At 33.3% G+C, this 19914-nt stretch overlaps 1 protein-coding gene and 1 pseudogene across 1 annotated transcript in view; one reads left to right on the forward strand and one right to left on the reverse strand.

The window, feature by feature from the left end:
• LOC145182681 (E3 ubiquitin-protein ligase HECTD1-like) overlaps nucleotides 1–19914 on the forward strand; it is a 232973-nt gene that overhangs the window by 87085 nt on the left and 125974 nt on the right. The window lies entirely within an intron of this gene.
• LOC145183343 (uncharacterized) lies at nucleotides 16986–19444 on the reverse strand (annotated as a pseudogene).

A 19914-nucleotide genomic window follows, 5' to 3' on the forward strand; every position in this document is an offset into this window, starting at 1 on the left:
GTTAAAGAAGGTGGGAGAAAATGACCCTGCTCATGGAGAATGGGAAGTGCGTTCTGATGAGGGTAAAGCTTGGGTTGATGCTAACTGTTTGGCATTAAGAACTCTTGTTCAAGTCCTAGGAGTTCAACGTTGAAGACACAACATAGCTGCATTAAGACAGATCTGAAGTACACATAAATATGGCAGAGCTGGACTATATGCCACTGTACTTAGAAGTGAAGAGACTAGAAGATTTCTTTAAAGCTCGGGGGTCTGTTTGAAACTTAGGTTCGTTTGAAGCAGTTTACTGTCCTTCAGGGAAAGATATCATTGAGAGAAACCAGCGAACTGTCAAGAGAATGACGAAGCAATCAATTATATCAATACCGGAGGCTATTTAATTGTACAATGTCTCAATTGAAAAAGAGGAAGCGAGCCCGATGAGTAAATTGCATAACTATGCTGAAAGGATCAAAGGATTGAACGCAAAGGCTAAGTTGTCACCTGAAAACTCACAAATCGGCATGTTTGGGTGAAGCTATCCAAGGCGTGGTGTGTGAGAAAATAGCGTCTAGGCACCATTACTCAGGATGTATCGAACAAGTGGAAAGAATGCCGCGTCACGTAAATCACATCAGGCCGAAAGGTCGAGCGCAACAAACTCAATTACACAATGTGACAGATTTTAAAACAAATGTTGCGAATGATGGTGCAAGTTGCAATGAAAACATGAAAACCACACCGGCTAGCGAGAACGTGAACCATCTGGAGACGGGCGACGATGTCAAGGAAACCAAAGTGCCCTTGCGTAGGAGCAAGGGCTGATACCTCTTAAACAGTCTGAGAGTTGTTGGTCATAATTATGATCCCTGAGGATCAATGAGGAGTGCAATTGAATTGCGTGGAAGAAGTTTGATAGACATAAATTCCTTGATGTATGGTAAATGTACTTTAAGCGGTTTTTTTTATGAGCGTATTTAAGGTAATGTATAAATTGAAGGCGAAGTTGTTATTTTTAAGGCAAAATTTTTAAATTGAAGGCGAAATTGTTATTTTTACGGAAAAGTCAATTTGCAGTGTCGAATCTGTTATCATTTTTATCTTTATCATCAGCATCTTCGTCAGCATCATCTTCACCTTCAGCAGACTTAAGTGGGTTACACTTACAACAAACATCATATTTAATCTCTGTTACAATGTCTGGATTTACAAAACAGCCTAAAGATAATTATCAAGAGAGCCGATGGTGTCATTAAAGTTATGTTTTTCTTATTGCTTATCTGAAACTAAATTTCTTGTTACTTTTCTGCTCGTAGCTTTCACAACAATAGTATGCTCTCTTTCTTTAGCTAGTTTTTTCGTTTGTGCATCACTTAACTGAACACGTTTCATTTTGGGGTCTGAAAATGAAAGAGAGTATGGGAGAAGATGTAAATGAAAATGAATAAATGATATAAATGGAGCCTCCTCAAAAATGTTTTACCTCTTATAATTTAATAGTTACAATAATGATGTGTGTTAACCGAATGGCATGAATGCAACGAAAAATAAAGTAACGTTATTTTACAATAAACAAAAAGATTTGCTTTTTAAAAAACCTATATTTTATATATCATTTTCATTTTAGGATATATAATTTAAAAGTTATAGAGTTATCAGTTATAAAACAGAATAACAATTTGCACTCAAATGAAATTTTAAATGTTCTTTTACTTATACCAAAATGTTGCAGTTAATTAAATAATTTCTAGCTAGATAACAAACAATATTATTTTTAAAATTTTTATGCGGTTGATTTTTAACTATTCAAGATTGTAAAAAAGTGGAATGTGAATTTAATTTCTTGTGTGCTAATTCATTTTCAAATTACTTGTTCAATTTTCAGTTCTTTCTGGACTTAAAATTGTTCATAAGAATATTTTTCTTGAGGACTTGTGGTGCCCCCAAACATTTGGTGCCAAAGCATGTACCTTATTTGCCTAATAGTAAATTCTGGTGACATGCCATACATCATCGTTCATTGTAAGTTACGTAACTCTTCTAAAACTAATAGCATGTTTTTCGCCCAATCTTTATATTTTATCTATTATAATAATTGTATAAACATGGACATACAGTATTGGACAAAACATTTGCAACCAACATCGAACAATGCTAAAAATTGTTCCTAATTTTACGTCTTAAAAACGAAACGAACTATACTACCACAGCAAACAGTTCAGGAATCTGGAGTCAGCATGCCATGACATGAGCAATCAGCTGACAGGTGACAGCACACAGGCAGAATTTCGTTGACAAGTGCCATTTTGCAGCGGACAAAACAAGTGCAACTTTTTTGGATTGTTTCATTTTCTTAAGGCTGGTCCGTGTCAACGTCACGGAAGTTTTTTAATAATTAAAGGAAGTATCCAGAAGTTTCCAGAAGTTTCCAGAAGCATGCAGAAGCTTCCAGAAGTTTCAAGAAGAAGCATCTGGAAGCATCCAGTAGCATCCAGAAATATTTATCATTTTTATGACTTCAAGTGCAAAAATGGCTCCCGACAGTCTTGGATTGGAACTAAGAAAGAAAATTATTGGCGATTACGTAAGTGGAATGTCACAAAAAAGTATTTGTGATAAATATCGCGTGAAAAAATGGACCGTATCAAGACTATGTTCCAAACATCGTTCTACAGGGAAGTTGGCAGCAGATAACAAAGGTGGAAGACCGCTTTCCACCACTTCTAAAGAGGATTCTATGATCGTCAGATCCGTCAAGAAGGATCCCTGGATATCATCAGTCGAGATACAAAAGCAATTAGAGCTGCCTGTATCGGACCGAACAATCAGACGACGTGCTGTTGAAGCCGGATTGTTTTCTCGACGCCCTGTTAAGAAACCGCTGATTTCACTAAAAAACCAGAAGAAAAGACTCCTGTTTGCTACATCTCATACTGACTGGAATGTGCAGAAATCGCGAACTGTCCTGTTCAGTGATGAATTGAAGTTCAACATCATTGGGAGCGATGGCATTTGCCGTGTACGTCGACCGGCCGGAAAACGCCTCGATTTACGTTACTGCCATAAGACCATGAAGCATGGTGGAGGCAATGTAATGGTCTGGGGGTGTTTTTCTGCTAACGGTCTAGATCCAATACATCGAAACGATAGAATAATGGACCGTTTCATGTATAAAAATATCCTGAAAGATGTTATGTTACCTCATGATGAATGGAATATGCCAATAAAATGGGTTTTTCAGCAAGACAACGATCCGAAACACACTGCAAAAGTAGTCAAGCAGTGGTTTTAAGACAACCACCTATCGTTGATGGATTGGCCGCCTCAATCTCCGGATCTCTATCGAGAACCTGTGGGAGATCGTCAACCGCAGAATTAATCGTGAAGGTGTTTGTAATAAGGATCAACTGTTTGAACAAATCCAAAAGATCTGGGCAGCGATTCCACAAAGTTTCATTGATCACCTGATCGAATCTATGCCTCGACGATGCAAGGCTGTGATCGACAACAAAGGATTCGACACGAAATTTTGATAGCGAAATACAGCTTGGTCAACATTTTGTCGAGTTGCATATGTTTTGTCCAGAAGGAAATCAACTTTTTTTAATACTTTTGATTAATTTATTAATTTTCGTGTACAAATAATGAACTTTGTGATGAGTAAAACTTGAAAAACTTTGTCTCTAAACAGTTACATAGTAATTTCTCTAAATTGAAAAAATGCAGCACTTTTATATAAAGAAACTAAATTAGCATTATTTGGTTGCAAATGTTTTGCCCAATACTGTGTAAGTTCTTCGATAAGGTTTTCCGTGGTTGTTACTGCATGAATTTGAGACAGAGGACCTCCACAAAGATATAATTTAGAAATCCGATTTCTATAACTTCAATGAGTACCCGAAAAAATAACGATGTTTTGATATGCAAAACGAGCTTCTTGTTGGTAAGTTTAAGGTTTAGCATAAGAGAAACCTTAACAATGAATTCGTCGGGCTGAGAACCAAGATGTACTCCGCTCTTTAAGCCAAAAATAGTATAAAGAAGGCGAAGGGGTTCAGCAAGATCTTCGTTAAAAATGAGCTACGGATTGAGTTTGACGGTGTGAGGACTCTGGCCTACAGTCACTAAGCGTGTGTAGCATGATCCTATATACAGGTAAGTCAGTCGCGTCAAAAACAATTGATTGCTCTTCGTGGGCAAAACGTCTGTCAAGTCCGTAAGTAAGACTATAAAGGGCGGGCTGCCCTTCTTGTTTCATGGCTAAATCAATAGTGTGTATAGTCATAGAACCGATAGGGCCGGTAGCGCAGCAATGCCCACCTTCCAGCTCGCTCAGCGCGTAGAGGTAACGCATGAGAGAGCCTAAAGATATTACAGCTTTATCATGACCGACAGCCCCCTCAGTTGGTTGTGAAGGTGTTTAGAGATCTTCAGTCTTTATGGCGTGTTTTCATTTCAAACCAAACCATCTGGTTGGCTCGTTGTTAAGGGAAACTAACACTGATGACAGTGACTTCACCCATTCGGTCGAGCTTTCTAAAAAGCCGTGCGCCGCCAGCAGCATCTTCGTTTGCTGCGCGCCGATTAGTCTCTCAGCAAGAGTGCGATTGAAACGCTCGATTATCCCTTGCTCACGATGGTTTCTGGCAGCTGCTACCCGCACCTGTACATCGTACTTCTTGATGATCTGGGTTGTAGTCCCCAGAAACTCGCGGCCGAGATCTACCTGAAGCAAAAGTGGCCACATCAGCGAACCGAGCTTGTATATACGAGTGATAGCATCTCCCACTTCCGCCGTAGTCTTGAGTAGCTCCACTTCTTTGCAACGTCTCGCAATCACCAGAGAATATATATTCGTGCGTCTGCCAACTTTTTCATGTGGCTTATACAGTAATTTTGCTTGGTGGACCTCAATAGGTTTGCTTACACCTACCATAGTCTTCAGCATGTAGTGAGGGGCTGGCAAGTAGATCTGCCTTTTGGTCTGTTTCCTCAACCATTCGTCTGCAACTTTCTCAGAAACTTTCGCAACTGTTGTTTCTTGATTATTCCTCAATCTTTATTTATCTTAATAAAGCAAAAGGAGAATTTGTGATAAAGGACACTGCTAAAAAGATTTTACTATTTGGACTCGAACATAACGATTCTTTGTATAGGTAGTTAAGTTAAATAGCTATTGCATATCGAAATAAAACAACTGATTGGAAATTTAGATTCCATGAGTGGAAAAACCTTAAAAATGGTGAGAAGACCACTCTCGGGATTGAAGCCATCAAAAAACATTATAAAGACGCAATCACCTGAGCCAGGTCCGAATTCTAAAGATGCGTATAGCTGATTCGCGGGAAAGGCTGCTTACGCATTTCCTCGCATATTAGGTTCTATTATCGCCTAGATCCTCCACAGTAATTATCTTGGTGGAGGCAAATGCTACTATCCTCCGCCCGATTACATCAACATCTTTCCACCATCTTAGTGGAAAAACCCCTTGAATTTATTATTTATACAGTCGTTTTAAATTTCGCAGTAAGCTTGGAAACAGCTCCGTGTGGAGTCTCAACGGTTATGCTATATTCGTGCGACCCATTCATGAGAGCCTTAAACAGGTTCTACCTTTATTACATAGTAACGAAGATTCTCTGACAATTGGGCGCTGAGCTACCTTTTTCTAAAAATTTCGATCCATGAAAGAGTTGATTCTTTAGCGCTAGAGGAGATGAAAAAAAACGTTGGAATTCCAGCCGGGTCGGAGCTGCAGTCACGGGCATGGCATTTTGATGAATGGCGCTTCTTACAGGATGGAAAAAACCGGCGATTTTCATTACTGCCGGTAATATCTCCAAATTAACAAACGTGATTTCTAAAGATGGCTTCAGAGCTATCTAAAAATTTTATTAGACCTATAAGGTCTACTAATGTTTTATATTACTAATAATATGTGCCCTGTCAGTGCAGTTAACGACTCGCGGAACCATCGTAGGTTCTACAGCCAGCGCACTGGATGCTCAGGCGGAGTTCGTAAATGCCCGAAAAGAAACGCCTATCACACACTTTCAGAATATATTATCGAACGGCAGCAGTACTCTCAACTTCGCCCTTGCCCTAAGTCTATATCTCATCTCAAGCGATCTCAGATCAAAGACCGACTCGATGCAAGAGTATAACAAGGAGCTCCTGCAAGCACCGCCGTCTGCTTTTGGTAAAACGACGGACATCAATGGGGTGAAAAAATGGTCTATAGATCCGTAACATTTGACAAAGGACATAAAAAAATCCAATCAAGCTTGACACATGAGATAAAAAGACTGATACCGGCCAAAGAAGCCAGAAATCGAGCTACTCACCGGTAAGCATCAGATGAACACCAGGTAGAACATATAGCCTTAATCATGGGTGGTTCGGCGGCTGCCTATCCGGATGTTGCTGCTTAATAAGTCGCGCACTGAATCAACAAATATATTTTTGTACATCGTTGAGAGCGGTCCTAAAGTTCTCGTCTCGAACACAAGTATAGCTTTTGCAAGGACAACTGCAATATTATGAGTCTCATGGAATTTAAAGTTTATCTGGTCTATACAAGTCTTAGGCCGCATTTTCTGCCATTCCGGCGTAACATTAGAATTCCGTAATAGAAAGGGGGCTATTTTATCGAGAACGGCAACACCTACCCAGCAAAATCTACTAAAATGATTTCCGTCAGGAGCATAAGGGGCCGATAAACTTTCTAGTAAAGGTTTATGCACCCTAATAATTTTCATTTTGGTCATAGTGGTTGTTAACTACAACCATGCTGAATAACAACAACCATATTTACGCTGTTAACAACAGAGTTGAATACTAATTCGAAATTTCAAAAATGATCGCTAAATACGGACCAATTTAATCTAACTGCATGAAAAGTCTAAAACAAAAACAAAGAACTAGTAATTTTTTTGAAACAAATTACAACGAAAATTTTCACACTTTTTAAGCTTATTAAAAATCTAATAAGATTTGATTAATTTTGTTTAAGAATGTAAACAATATACAATTATATAACAAAATCAATCGTTGAAGCGAGAAAAAAGCATCAACTAACCATATTACCGAACTCCATTTAAAATGCATTTTACAAACCCGTAGTATTACGGCCCTATCAAACTAGCAGGCAAAGTACAAACCACGCTTGCATTAGAGGCTCATATTGTAATATCTTTTTCATATTTGTACATAAACTCATCAAATTTCCAATTTTTTTGTTTTAAAGCGTAATTGAAAAAAAAATTTTTGATTTTGTTTTCTCTATGATGGATTAACACCACACAATGTTGCAAGTTTAGCAAGTCCATTTTTGTGTTTCACAGACTGTTGAGATGAATCTTGAAGTTCGAATCCAGTATTTGAATCTGTCTCTTCTACAATTGAAAATAAATAATATTTGTTTATATGGAAATCTTTTTATAATAGTGTTTTAAAAGGTCATTAACATTAGCTTAAACATATTTAAATTTAAAAACTTAAAACCTTTTATAACTAACCACTTCTCGGTTGGTTTTGGTCATTTTGCAAACAAGTGTTTACAAACGTTGACCTTCCAGGATATTGTTGGAGCATTCTATTTGAAAATGTTTTCAATAGTTTACTTTCTGCTTCCTGATTTTATTTTTCTGCAAGACACACGTTAGTTCTTGGATCAAAGAAACATGCTAGCAAAGTTTGTAACTTTTTTTACGAAGATATCTTTTCAATAAACCTTTTTGAGTTTGAAAAGACTACTTCGTAACATGTTTTCTTTCTCGACCGTAGAGGATGATTGTGATAAAAAAAACATTAAGCTGAAGATTCATTTTCAAGAAAGTTCATTAACTTATTTTGGACAAATTTAGCCGACAAAAGTGTAGGAAAATTTCTAATAGAGAGAAGTTTAGTTGCTTCAAAGAATGGCGCAACATTTTAAGGTTAAATTTCTAAGAACTTCCGATCTTCTGATGACAGATTTAGTTTCTTGATTTTACTAACCTGTTTTTCTGTTAACCCATTAATAATACCTGGATCTATAATAATTTTGTTATAAACATTTTTAGCTTTAATTATCTTATCAGTTATTAAAAATCTTTTGAGTTCCAACATGAATATCTGGTGATAAGTATTTGTTTTTAGTCCCCCGGTTTCTTAATCGCATCAAAAACAAATGATTGGAAAATTGAAGATCTTTTCACAACAGCTAAATTCTTTCTTAACCTAAATAATATTATGGATGAAAAGTTAAATAACTAATTTACAGTTTTATATGTTGATACTTTTTCCTTGCTACTTTTATCATCATCTGAGCTCAAGTTTTCTGCGTGTTAGGTACACGCACTTTCTACTTGATTGTTTAATACGTGCCTTTCAAGCTGTTCATCCGACGATATATAAGTTCTTACGTTCCATATAAAGGTCTTTTAGATAATTTACTTTTTTTATCTTTTTTTTCCAGTCATTGCTGTCGAAAAAGTTAAACTAAATTAATGTGGTACTCGCTTTATATACGAGAAGTCTCAGATTCAAATCTTTAATAAAGACCCTAATAGTATTTTGTTTCCTCAATCATTTTTATGGTTTCGATGTCCCACACAGAATGGTTGAATTTATAGGACATAAGGTAATTAAACGATATCTATATGACATAATTGAATAAAAAGTAAAACGTGAAAAAATCGCTTAAAGTATTATTTTAGAACAGCAACTTATGTTATGTAATTTCAATTAAAATTACTAAAATCAAAAATTGATTACCCACGCGATTAAGTTTAGGATTTTATCATGATCCCACGCTTAATTAAAAAAAAGGTATCTAAACTTAAAAAAAGTCTCCTCATAAAAGTTACCGTTTATTATGGTAGTGGTTTGAACCGAAATTTCGGCAGAATAAGTAAGAGGTTATCGAAGCAGAAATTTTCCGTTAACTAGTTTTTTAAAAATGGTGGTTAAAAGAAAAACTTTACTATGCGCCAGCAAAATATAATTTATAAATGTAATTCCGTCACGGAAAACGCAAACATGTTCAATGGCATTGCAGATTTAGTAATTTCAATTGTTTTCACCAGTTAAAATTGTAAATATGTGTTAGTGGTGTCTTATGACGATTATTGATGGATATTTTCGGAAAACTATCCGGTATAAATGAATGAAAAAAAATTGTAAAGAGAGATTTTTTTGAGGCTATTGTTATTTTATCTATTTAATGCGAGAAAATTACAATTATGCTGGCTAGTGTAAATGCTTTTATTATAATCTGTTTTTATATTCCCTTATTATATTTAGAGTGTGCTTATAGTTTTTAAATAACACATGAAATCTTTACAAAAACTAGAGATAAATTTGTTTTTTAAAGAATTTCTTCTATGAAATGGGTGTCTACCAAATTATATGCGTTTTTTTCATTTCTACTATGCTTAGGCCATTTCTAAATTGGTTAAAGAAAAAATCCCCTAGAGACTCCCCCCCCCCCCCCCCCTCTCGAAATAAAAAAATGATAAAATCCTCCTCCCAAAAAATACTTCTCTTTAAATTAAAAGACTGCCTTCCCAAGTCCTAACCGTTTGTTGCTGTCTGTACTATTTCGTGAATTTTCTCCAAACGGTCAGTCAATATACGTAAACTACGCTGTACTAATTCCAAAAAAATCAGTCTATTAAAGAAAAATTAAAAAGTAACAAATTTAAAAACTTAAACATTAAAAACGTATCAGGAAAAAAGCTGATACAATGATAAAATGGTGCTAACTATTTAGGCATTCCGGGAGGTTTTTTTTCAAGAAGATATTTTGAAAATTTCACAAAAGATAACTGTTCCAAGTCTAAGACTAGTAAAATGTTCCCATTTCGGTCAGGTATTGACTTTTTTTTTTTTTTTAACCAGCCTCTAACAATGGTTTTTATAGCAAGTAAAATAAACTCTTAATAACAAAAATTCTTAAAAATAATAGCTTTGATAATTCAAAATATGGTAAACTTAGAAAAATGGCCACCTAATTTGTGCTCTTCTGAACCAACTTAGCTTGCCATGCATGTAGTAAGCCACTCTCTACTTATTTTAACCATAACTTAGTAACTTTTATGTTAAAGCAAAGTACTAAAATTGCTTGATGGTCAAAAAATAGCATAAAGTTAAAGTTTGTAATAAAGAGTCCTGAAAATTAATAATTAATTCTTTGTACTGTAAATGTTTCAAAAATTCAACTTACACTACTGAAAATGGTTTTATCACTTCTATCATCCACCTACTGATGTCTGTGATTAGCCCTCGTTCATGTTTGTCTTTGAGGTGTTTGTGCAAAACGCTTTGTTTGTGCAAAACGCTGTGCAAAATTCTTTAATGACACTCATCGCAGGTGGCTTTGTCATCATCGGCCTTAATGAAAGGTTCCCATATGTTTGATGCTTTGGTCATCTGAAAAGAAAAAGAAAAAAATTAGTACCGTATTTTGGGTAGTTCCGATGATTGGGAAAAAAAAAACGGGAAGCTCTTTTGCCTGCCTTGGTAAATTAACTAACTATAGCCCTGATAATTTTGAACTTTTTAATCAAAATGATGCTAAGTAAATGCTTCCGGATTATTAAGTTAGGACAAATTTTCTATTGTTAAAATAATGAAAGGTATTAAGTAAGAGTGAAATGTTCCACTTTAAATTATTGAAAAAAACTTAAAAAAAACTCTAGAGCACTTTTTTATTTCATTTATTTCTTTTTTTCTTACATAAATTTATAGTTACAAACTACTGTTATCATTTTAACTTATAAAACACTTTTTATTCTTTTATTTTGAAATAAAAGAAGGTAAAATAACTTTAACAGAGTTTTGTATAGTATATAATAGGGTGTTGTCTTTTATATGATAACTGTCTTTTATTGAAGTAACGTTGCTTCCTCAAGAGAAAAAATAAAAAAACAATTTTTTCCCTTTTTTTTGATGTTTCAATTTTGTAAAAGATCAAAAAACTAAAAACATCTGTAAATAAAAAAGTGTCTTTTTAAATCTGGAAGTCTCATGAAAGCCTCTCAATTGGCTATGAATAATGAAGTGCGATTATTAAAAAAAAAAAATAATAAATTATAAATTCTTTTATAATAAATATAAAATATATTTTATAATAAATATAAAATACAATAAAAATTCTTTCTAAAAATGTTTTTCTTTTTTTGATACCTTTTTCCAAAATAAAATTATACTAAGGTTAAAAATAAATTTTGAAAAAAAAATGAGTGGTCTTTAATTTTTGCTTTGGTTTTAATGTAACAATTAAAACCATTTCTAACGCTGTTCCAGCGTTAGAAATGGTTTTAATTGTTAACATAATCACAGACTGGAGTCGATAATTGATAATTTTAAGGTGGACCGGAAAAAATATCTAAAACCGTTAAGACTAATTTCCGTCCTAAACTAAATTAACTATGCTTTTATGCAAGTTTTTTTTTTTACAGCATTTCATTCTTTTATACAATATCCTTTCAATGAAAATGTTGACCAAATGTTGTGAATATTTCTTTGTGTTCAACTGACTAAGGAAGATCGATTCAACATTTTTTTATAACTTTTTTATATTTATTCTTATTAAAAAAGTTGTAAAATTTTTTTTCAAAAAACTTTCATTTTTAATGAAAATTAATTACCGTTACACTGCGCAACAAACAGACCTGGTTTCCATCAGCCTTTGCATTACTGTTTTAAAGTATTATAACGAAAGTGTTATAACGAAATGAAATTAATGGAAGCTTTCAAATAAAGGTTGAACGTAGAATTTGAGGATGTAGACAAACTGATGAATAATTATCATTTTATTGTACACTGGTTTTTTTTTATTAAAAAAAAACGGTTTGAAGGTTACTATTTCTAAATTGTATGTGATAAAACAACAGTGAACTAAGTTTCAAAAGTTCTTCTTTTAGGAAAAAAAACTGTTGAATTCTTTTTTAAAATTTATTACAAAAGTACATTACCTGCATTATAGTATATTCTCTAATAAATCAAAAAACGGCTATTTTCATTGCCACAAAAAATTGCGCTAGATAAACATATTTTTACGACTTTTTAAATGTAAAAACCATGCTATTAATATACTGCTTTTGTCAGCAAAAAGATTTTTAACTTATTATTTTCAAAATGGCAAATATTAGGGTTTTTACTGGGATTTTTGACAACTTTGACTTCGAATTAGAGCACTTTCCGTTAATTTCCAGGTCTTTGTTTTTATACTTTTCTGAATCAGTATAAAATTCTCTATCAGAATCAATCATAAAAAAGGGGGGGGGGGGAGAGATACTGCAGTCGCGCCGTTAAAATCTTCTTCACCGTCATCTCCTGCATTTTTGGAAGGGATCGTAATACCTTTCCCATGTAAAATCAAATTTGGTGTTAATATTGAAAGTTGAATATTGTTTTCGATTTATCCGAATGGTCTATTATTAATGTATTCTCAACATCAATCAAAGCTTCTTTAAATTGTTCGGTTTAAAGAAGTTTTTATTGATATTGAGAATACAATGTCAGACGAATCCTTCCAGCAAGTTTGTGTAATGATTTTTTTACCAAAACCACCATTCTTTCAAAGAAACCTCCCCATCATGGGCTTGCTAAATCGAACTTCCACTTTATATTCATTTCACTTAAGTATTAGTTTATCAGCGAGTCCTTTTGCAATTTTTAGATCCACCAACAAATGTTTTATAAATGTACTAGCATTGTCGCTTATGATTTCAGTTGTGTCTTTTCTTGTTGTCATTTCTTTTACACTGCTTGGTATTTGGTTCTTGGTGTTAGGTCTTGTAAAGTATTTTTCCAAAGCATCCGTTCCTTTGTTAATTCAGATGAAAGTGTTTTGTCCCACAATAAACCAAGAATTTTTGAATAACTTTGATTTCGTTCATTGATGGTGACTTCATGATAGTTCTCTTTTGAATCATTGGTTTCTAATACAGAAAAGTTCGAGTGCCATTTGTGAAGCTGGAATCCTCCCTTTTCTAAAAATATGAATTGCTGTTTCTTTCATTTTTTTGACATATTCCAGGTCAACTCTTCCAGTGGTTATATCATCAACATATATGCCCTTGTTGATTATCTGAGTTTCATTCTTTTTATGCTGATAATATTTTTCATATGTCAATAAATGTTGCTTGATTACTCCCCCAAGAATAAAGGGGCAAGATGCAAAGCCAAACGGGATTCAAGTAAATCTTAGAGTTATTACTTCTTTACTTTTTAAGCCCGATATCCAATAGAAACGGAAAACATCACGATCTTTAGTGTCAAATCTTATTTGTAGAAAGGCTTGTTTAATGTCTCCAGTTAGACAAACAGGTTGCAATCTGTTTTGTAAAATAGGATTTAGTAAGGGTTGTAATGGAGGACCAATATGTATACAGTCGTTAAGTGAGGGTGATCCGTACTCTTTAGCTGATGCATCAAAAGCAATCCTTAGCTTAGTTGTTTCGGAATCCTCTTTTATGACTGTTCGATGAGGCATGTAGAATATTTTCTTGGCAGTTGGTTTGTTTGGTGGATACTAAATTTTTCCATCTTTGAGTTGTTCTTGAATAATAGCGTTATATTTTATGAGATCATTCGGTTTCTTTCCAGTTTCCTTAATAAGCTATGCAATCTTGAGATACTCTCATCTGAATAAGATGTCAGTTTTGAACGTTTCTATTTCCATGGTAATTCAGTGTGATAAAAACCAGTTGAGTCTTGTTGTAGCTGTTCTTTAAATTCTTCATACACTTTATTTTGATTTCCTTCGGTTTGATCTTCTAGACCAAGAACATCCAAGCTGTACAGTTCTTTGTAGCAGTCGTTTGTTGACTTAGTAATTATAAACAGTCCGAGGTGCTTTGTCCTGGTCCCATAACCGTCCACACAAATATGCTTTCTTCCGTAATAGCTTCTCCATCATTTCCAGCCCTGAAACCTTTCAACTTTATTCTTGCAATATCACCAGCACCAATTATAAGATTATAATTTTATATTATTATTATATTAATATTACAATTATAATTTTATGGTCATCGTAGTCATCTTCATTATTAAAATGCAATCCCTCTAAGCGCTTGATTTTCTTTTTTAGGACGGATATCCTCAGATTTTGTAGCACTGAAAGCACTTTCCTCTCTAACTTGTAAAGTTTAATATCTAGGCTGTTGTGTCCGTTTATTGAATATAGATTTGTGTAGAACAACGGAAGCTTTTTATGTATTGATCCAATCATTGTTTCAATGTTTTTCGATTCCCAATTATTTGGCTCTAACCTTAGGTACTTAGTTAGCTTATATGAAGCATAAGAACTACCAGCTCCCATATCCAAGAGTGCTCTCACTTTTTATTTGCCAACGTTCACAACAACTGTGGGGTGAATAGTTTGCCCTTCGTATCCAGTCATAAGAATACCCTTTTTTGATTCGTTTTTATTAACCCCAGTGCATATAGATGAATGATGCCTTCTTTGACAATGGAAGCAAGAAGGTTTGCTACAACAGTTACCGTATGGTTTGTTGACGTGCAGTTGAAGGAGCAATGGTTTTCTTTAAGATATTGTTTCCTTTGCTGTGTTGAATGAAGTTTCTTACTTTCGTGACTGCCATGATTTTGCGAACTGCAATATACACAGCCATTGGTTTTAGTTTCGTTAGGTTGGAAGTGTTTTTCCATTTGATGTTTGTGCTCCAAATTATAGTGAGGTTTTGAATTTTCTTTTCTGATATTTTTACTTGGTCGTCCAATAGATGATCTCGGGTCTCGTAAAGTATATTCACTTAGAGCTTGAATTAGGTGTTCAAAGCCCCATTCCTGCCTGATTTGAATTTGTTCGAGTAATATCAGCTTTAACAGCGCCAAGTTCGTCGAGAGTTTCGCGTACCAGTATTTCCGCTGTCTCCAATTTGTTTAAAGTTTTGAATGAGTTTACGCTTACATTTAATTTTCTGTAAAAAAGATGAATTTGATCCACGTCGGTATTTATTTATGTAGGGAAGATCCATGATATCACCACCATGCTGCCGCATAATTTCAGAAGTGATTCCATATTTTTGACTTAGAATCATATTTGCCTTTTTATAATCATTTGAATTAAAAGGGAGTCCAGCAATTTCCTCTTTTGGCGTGTTTGATAATAGTTCACGTAAGTATGATAATTTAGTTACCGGAGAATAGCTTGTGTTGTCAATTTCTGTGCTGAATTGTTCCAAGAACCGTACCCAATCTAGAATAGTCCCATCAAATTTTTAAATTTGTACTCTGGGAAGTTTTGCTTTAAAATCGTTTGTTTGCACACCGTGCACGCTTTGAGTTGTTTCTTGTTTTCTTTCATTTAGTTCTTCTTTTACACGAGCAATTTCTTCGTGCATCTTCTTCTTTATCGTAATTTCTCTTTCCATACGGTGTTCTTCCAGTGAGGTGAGAAGTTCACTTTGCTGTTTAATTAAGTTGTTCTGTTTTTCTTACCAGTTGTCAATTTCTTCATTGTCGGCGTTTTCTTCGTCTCTTTAATTCTTCTATGTTTTGTTTTAAGTTGAAAATCTCCGACAGCTTTGTTTTGATGGTTGGCTCTAATCTACCTTTTTTATAACTTGTATATATATATTCTTATTAAAAAAACAGCCTTATTTATAACACACGGTGGTTTAGTAACGGACATTTATTATGCGCATGCGTTACATTTTGCTCAAATGTTGGTAAACAATAATGTTCGCAAGTAAACAGAGAACAACTAATAAAGCTGCCTAAACTTCAAATTAGATTTATTTGTAGATATTTCTAAATAGTCTCTAAGAAATGATATCAAAACAATACTTTAGGTATGGTATGTGTCATCAAAGCTATTATTTAAATAATTTTAAAAAGAGAATAGAAGTGGGACTAAAGTGAAACTTAGCTGTTTTTTTTTGGCTAAGTTTAATATGTGCTTACATTTTAGTCTATATTCTAAAGTTTTAAATTTTTTAGTGACTATCTTGATTTTTTTTTGAAAATATAAAAGTTTGTGAATCATTTAAAGCAAAAATCAAAAACCGGTTACTTTTTTTTGTGATAATATAATGCTTTTAAAGATTGATAAGTTTTCTTTTTATTTGAAAGGTTAAAAATACTGACAGAAACATTATGTAGGCTTTAATACTGCCATTTATTTTCTTTAAATCATTTTGCAGTATTTTATTGGATTATTTTTAGTATCTACAATTTTCCTTTTTCTTGACTGAACTTTTTTTTGGTATTTTTTTACTGTTGGGTTGTTTTTTATGAAATGCTCATTCATTATGGTTTTTAATCTACTTAGTCTTTTCATATGGCAGTAGGTACTCTTCATGTGGTTGATTTCAGCTTGAACACTTTCTCCCTTTGCTCTCCTTAAGTACCTAGTCCTACTCCCCATTTTCTAATGAAATGTAATGCATGGTACTCCAGCATTTGAAGCTTGGCTGTGATTGAAGCGTTTGGCCAATTTTCACCGAAGTACTTCATGAAATCTTTGATTCAATTTTCTGTAACTTATATGCATATATATATTAGGGTGTTCCAAAAAAATGACTTTTTTGAACTTCAACTAATATTACTTTTCATAAGGTGCCCCAACCTTAGTATTACTAATAAATTTTTTTTTTTCATGATTAGATCACTCCATGACTTCCCTCAATGGGTCCAAAGGTCAATTTTTGCCCGTATTTCGGACTAACTGAGGGGAGTGTTACCATTATCCAAATTGATTTTTCTTTCCTTTTTTTTTTTGTTGTTTTATCTTTTTGAAAGAAATTAAAGTATAATGTTAAGCTTAATTTTTTTTTTTACTTGAACAATGAAGATCAAAAAATTCAAAAAAAAAAAAGGCATTTTTAAGCTTTTTTGCACTATATAATAGTGTTCTGCTTGTTAACAAGATAATTTACTTATTAAGATTTTTATATTTACGTAATAAAATCATATTTATGATTAGTTTCTTATGTAATTAGTTGTCAAACACAGTTTATGCTTATAAACTTATTTTGTAAACAAAGAATTTTTTACATAATCAAATTTTTTTTAATTGTTCTTTCACTCTTATATTTGTTTGATACAAGGAAGGTACTTTGTCTTTTATCCTCATTGTGCGATTTATTGATCAGCTCCTATTAAACAATATTTAAAAGCAATGAGCTTGTGAAATAAATTGAGATTTTTAACATAAACAGTAAGTACCAAACATAAAAAATAGATACCTGAACTAGTTTTATAGCCCTCTCACTACAGGCATTTACTACTTCAAGATTATTCACAAATTGTTTGAATTCTAGGTGATAGTCATTTAGATCCCATGTCTCAGATGGAGTCTTAAGCCACTGTACTTCAGCATTTGCATGGTTTAAGATATGAAAAATTAACCAACTCTGGTCAGTTATAAGCGGGATCAAACTTGGGGGATAATCATCATCAAACATAAGGGAGTTCAGTATATTTAAATTAACTTGATGTCTCTCTATGGCATAAGTTGTTGGTCTTGGGGTTGAGCACAACTTCTTGGCAATGTCACTCCGTTCTTGTACATTTTTGTCAATAAGAGACATAACTAGAATATTTGGGTCAATGTACCAGGTGTGTCTCTTTAGAGACTCTATAACAGGTTTTGCCTGGACAGGATTGATTTTTGAGTATCTCACCATCTGCTAAAGAGCTTTCATATCCTAAAGATTTTTAGACTATTAAATATTACACAAAATTTTCAAAAAAATGATTAAAAACTTTTAAAACATAGAAATGTCACCTGATACGGAGCGATAGCAGGAATTTCAGCCTTTATAAACCACTCAGTGTAAAATAAAGCTGTGAAGAATGCCATATCATTTATTTCTTTCTTCTCGAAATCTGTCAAGCTAGAAATGTTGTATAGAAGGAGATACATTTTCAAAAAGTATATTCTATTTGCCATAAATCTGGCATGGTGTACAGGCCCAAGTTTCCTTAGTTTGTACTTTTCATCACCAGATAAAACCATTGTTGTCAATTCCACTAACTCTAGATAATCAGACCTACATCCATCCTAAAGAAAACTATTTATTTAGGCACAAAACAGTATTAAACTTATTTTATTACAGAAAATTCAGTTTATTCAAAATTTTAAATACCTTTTTCATTGTTTTCATTCTAATAATATTTTGAGAGAAAGATAAGGCTTCCTTGAACTGTACTTGCAGCCAGCTATCAGAAATGTCTTCAATTTTTACTTTGTTCAACACATGGGAATTTTGATCAATTGAGTTCCATACATCTTTAAGCTTCTTAAACAATGGATTATCTGGGCCTTTTGTTTTACTGCTAGGATAAATGTTCCAGCAGTGAATAATATGCTTTCTTAGATGTGATGCCTACATCCTAGGAGAAGTAGAGGTCTATCAAGCTCTACAGCTAATCTAATGCACACACCCTTTTTATTACCAGTATTTACAGAAGTTGTATCAAAAACGCATCCTTGTAATTTATTAAAAATATAAAATGATGAAGAAGTTTTATGATTGTATTCTTCTGTGTTTCTCCAGTGCAAGAGTTCAAATGAGGAATCCCAAGAAGCTCACTCTGTCCATCTATTCCGATGGAAACAGCTAGTCTTTCAAGTTGATGTTCTATTCCGTTTGTAAACTCTTTAACTATTTTTCCATCAAAATGGAGAATAATTGGTAATGATAAAGATTTAACAAGTTCAGTAATGTGTTTTTTAATCTTTTCTCCTTCTTTAGTTACAGCTTCCTCTGCAACTCTAAACGCAGTTGAAGAAGATATTGCAAAATTAGTAACATCACCTCCTGAATTTCCAATAACACTTGCCACTATTGCATTGTGTTGTCTAACTGAAGTTCCCTCACCTATTGCTGTGAGAGCGGTTTTTTTTTAAATATTTTTTGGTAACAAAACAACAGAGGTAGATTGTTCTTTTTTTATATCTGCACATATTCACAGTCAGAATTATTATCACTGCTTGAAGAGTTTTCTAAACTATAAAGATTGTTACCATTGTTTAGTTTATTTTCCACGTTTAACGTGGAACACAATTTTTTGTGGGATCTCTTAATAGTGTATGTAAACCTTTTATCATTTGTTTCTATTCTTCCCATCCTATTTCCAAGTTAGTCCAAGATAAACGCAATATCTTCATTTTTGGCTTTGGATATCCTTCTCCTGTCTTTCATAATATCTTCAATTAGTTCTTCTTTTTTTTTACTAATCCAAAAGCATTTTAATATTTCTTCAAAAAATTCCTCATTCCTTTTTGTATCTGTTGGGCTGTTCCGTTTGCTATTCTTCTTTAACTTGTAATAGTTGTTCACCATTTTATCAATCTTCTTTCTTTAAAACGGAAAATTTATTCAATGTTTAAAATAAAGATAGAAATAAATTTGTTGATAAACTTTGAATTCATAATTTACCTGATATTTTCTAAGGTTATGATAGTGAATCCTGCAAGATTCCATGGCCTTACCAACTTAGACATTACACAACAGTCAGCTTGTGGAGGGCGTCTGAGCTCAAATGAATTAATTTCGAAATGACACCTAATTAAAACCGTTTTCTTTACTTTGGGATTCAAGTTTCTTAGATAAAGGAAGTACTTCAGAACCTCTATGCCAGTAGGAAGTTTATAACATGAAAGATTTTCTCTATCTTTACTAGAAATACTTCAGCCTTATTTCGAGTAAGCTTCAACTTCTTTTTAGGAGACATTTTACTTTTAAGTAACTTTTTTTAAGTTAATTAGTTACTGAAAAGATAAATGATAACCAAAATATAAAGTTAGTTAAAAATCAAATTGCGTACACAAGGTAAAATGTAATTATTCACAAAATGAAGCAAATATATGTGTATTTAAAATTTAACAAAAAACACATTAAAATGGTACATAGGACAAAGATAGTGAAATATTGTAAAATAAGTCAATATTTTTGAATTTTTTGATCTTCATTG

The sequence above is a fragment of the Hydra viridissima genome, unplaced genomic scaffold (genome assembly GCF_058129835.1).
Source record: "Hydra viridissima isolate aposymbiotic clone 2 unplaced genomic scaffold, HvirCarnegie_v1 scaffold_4, whole genome shotgun sequence".
Taxonomy (NCBI): Eukaryota; Metazoa; Cnidaria; class Hydrozoa; order Anthoathecata; family Hydridae; genus Hydra; species Hydra viridissima.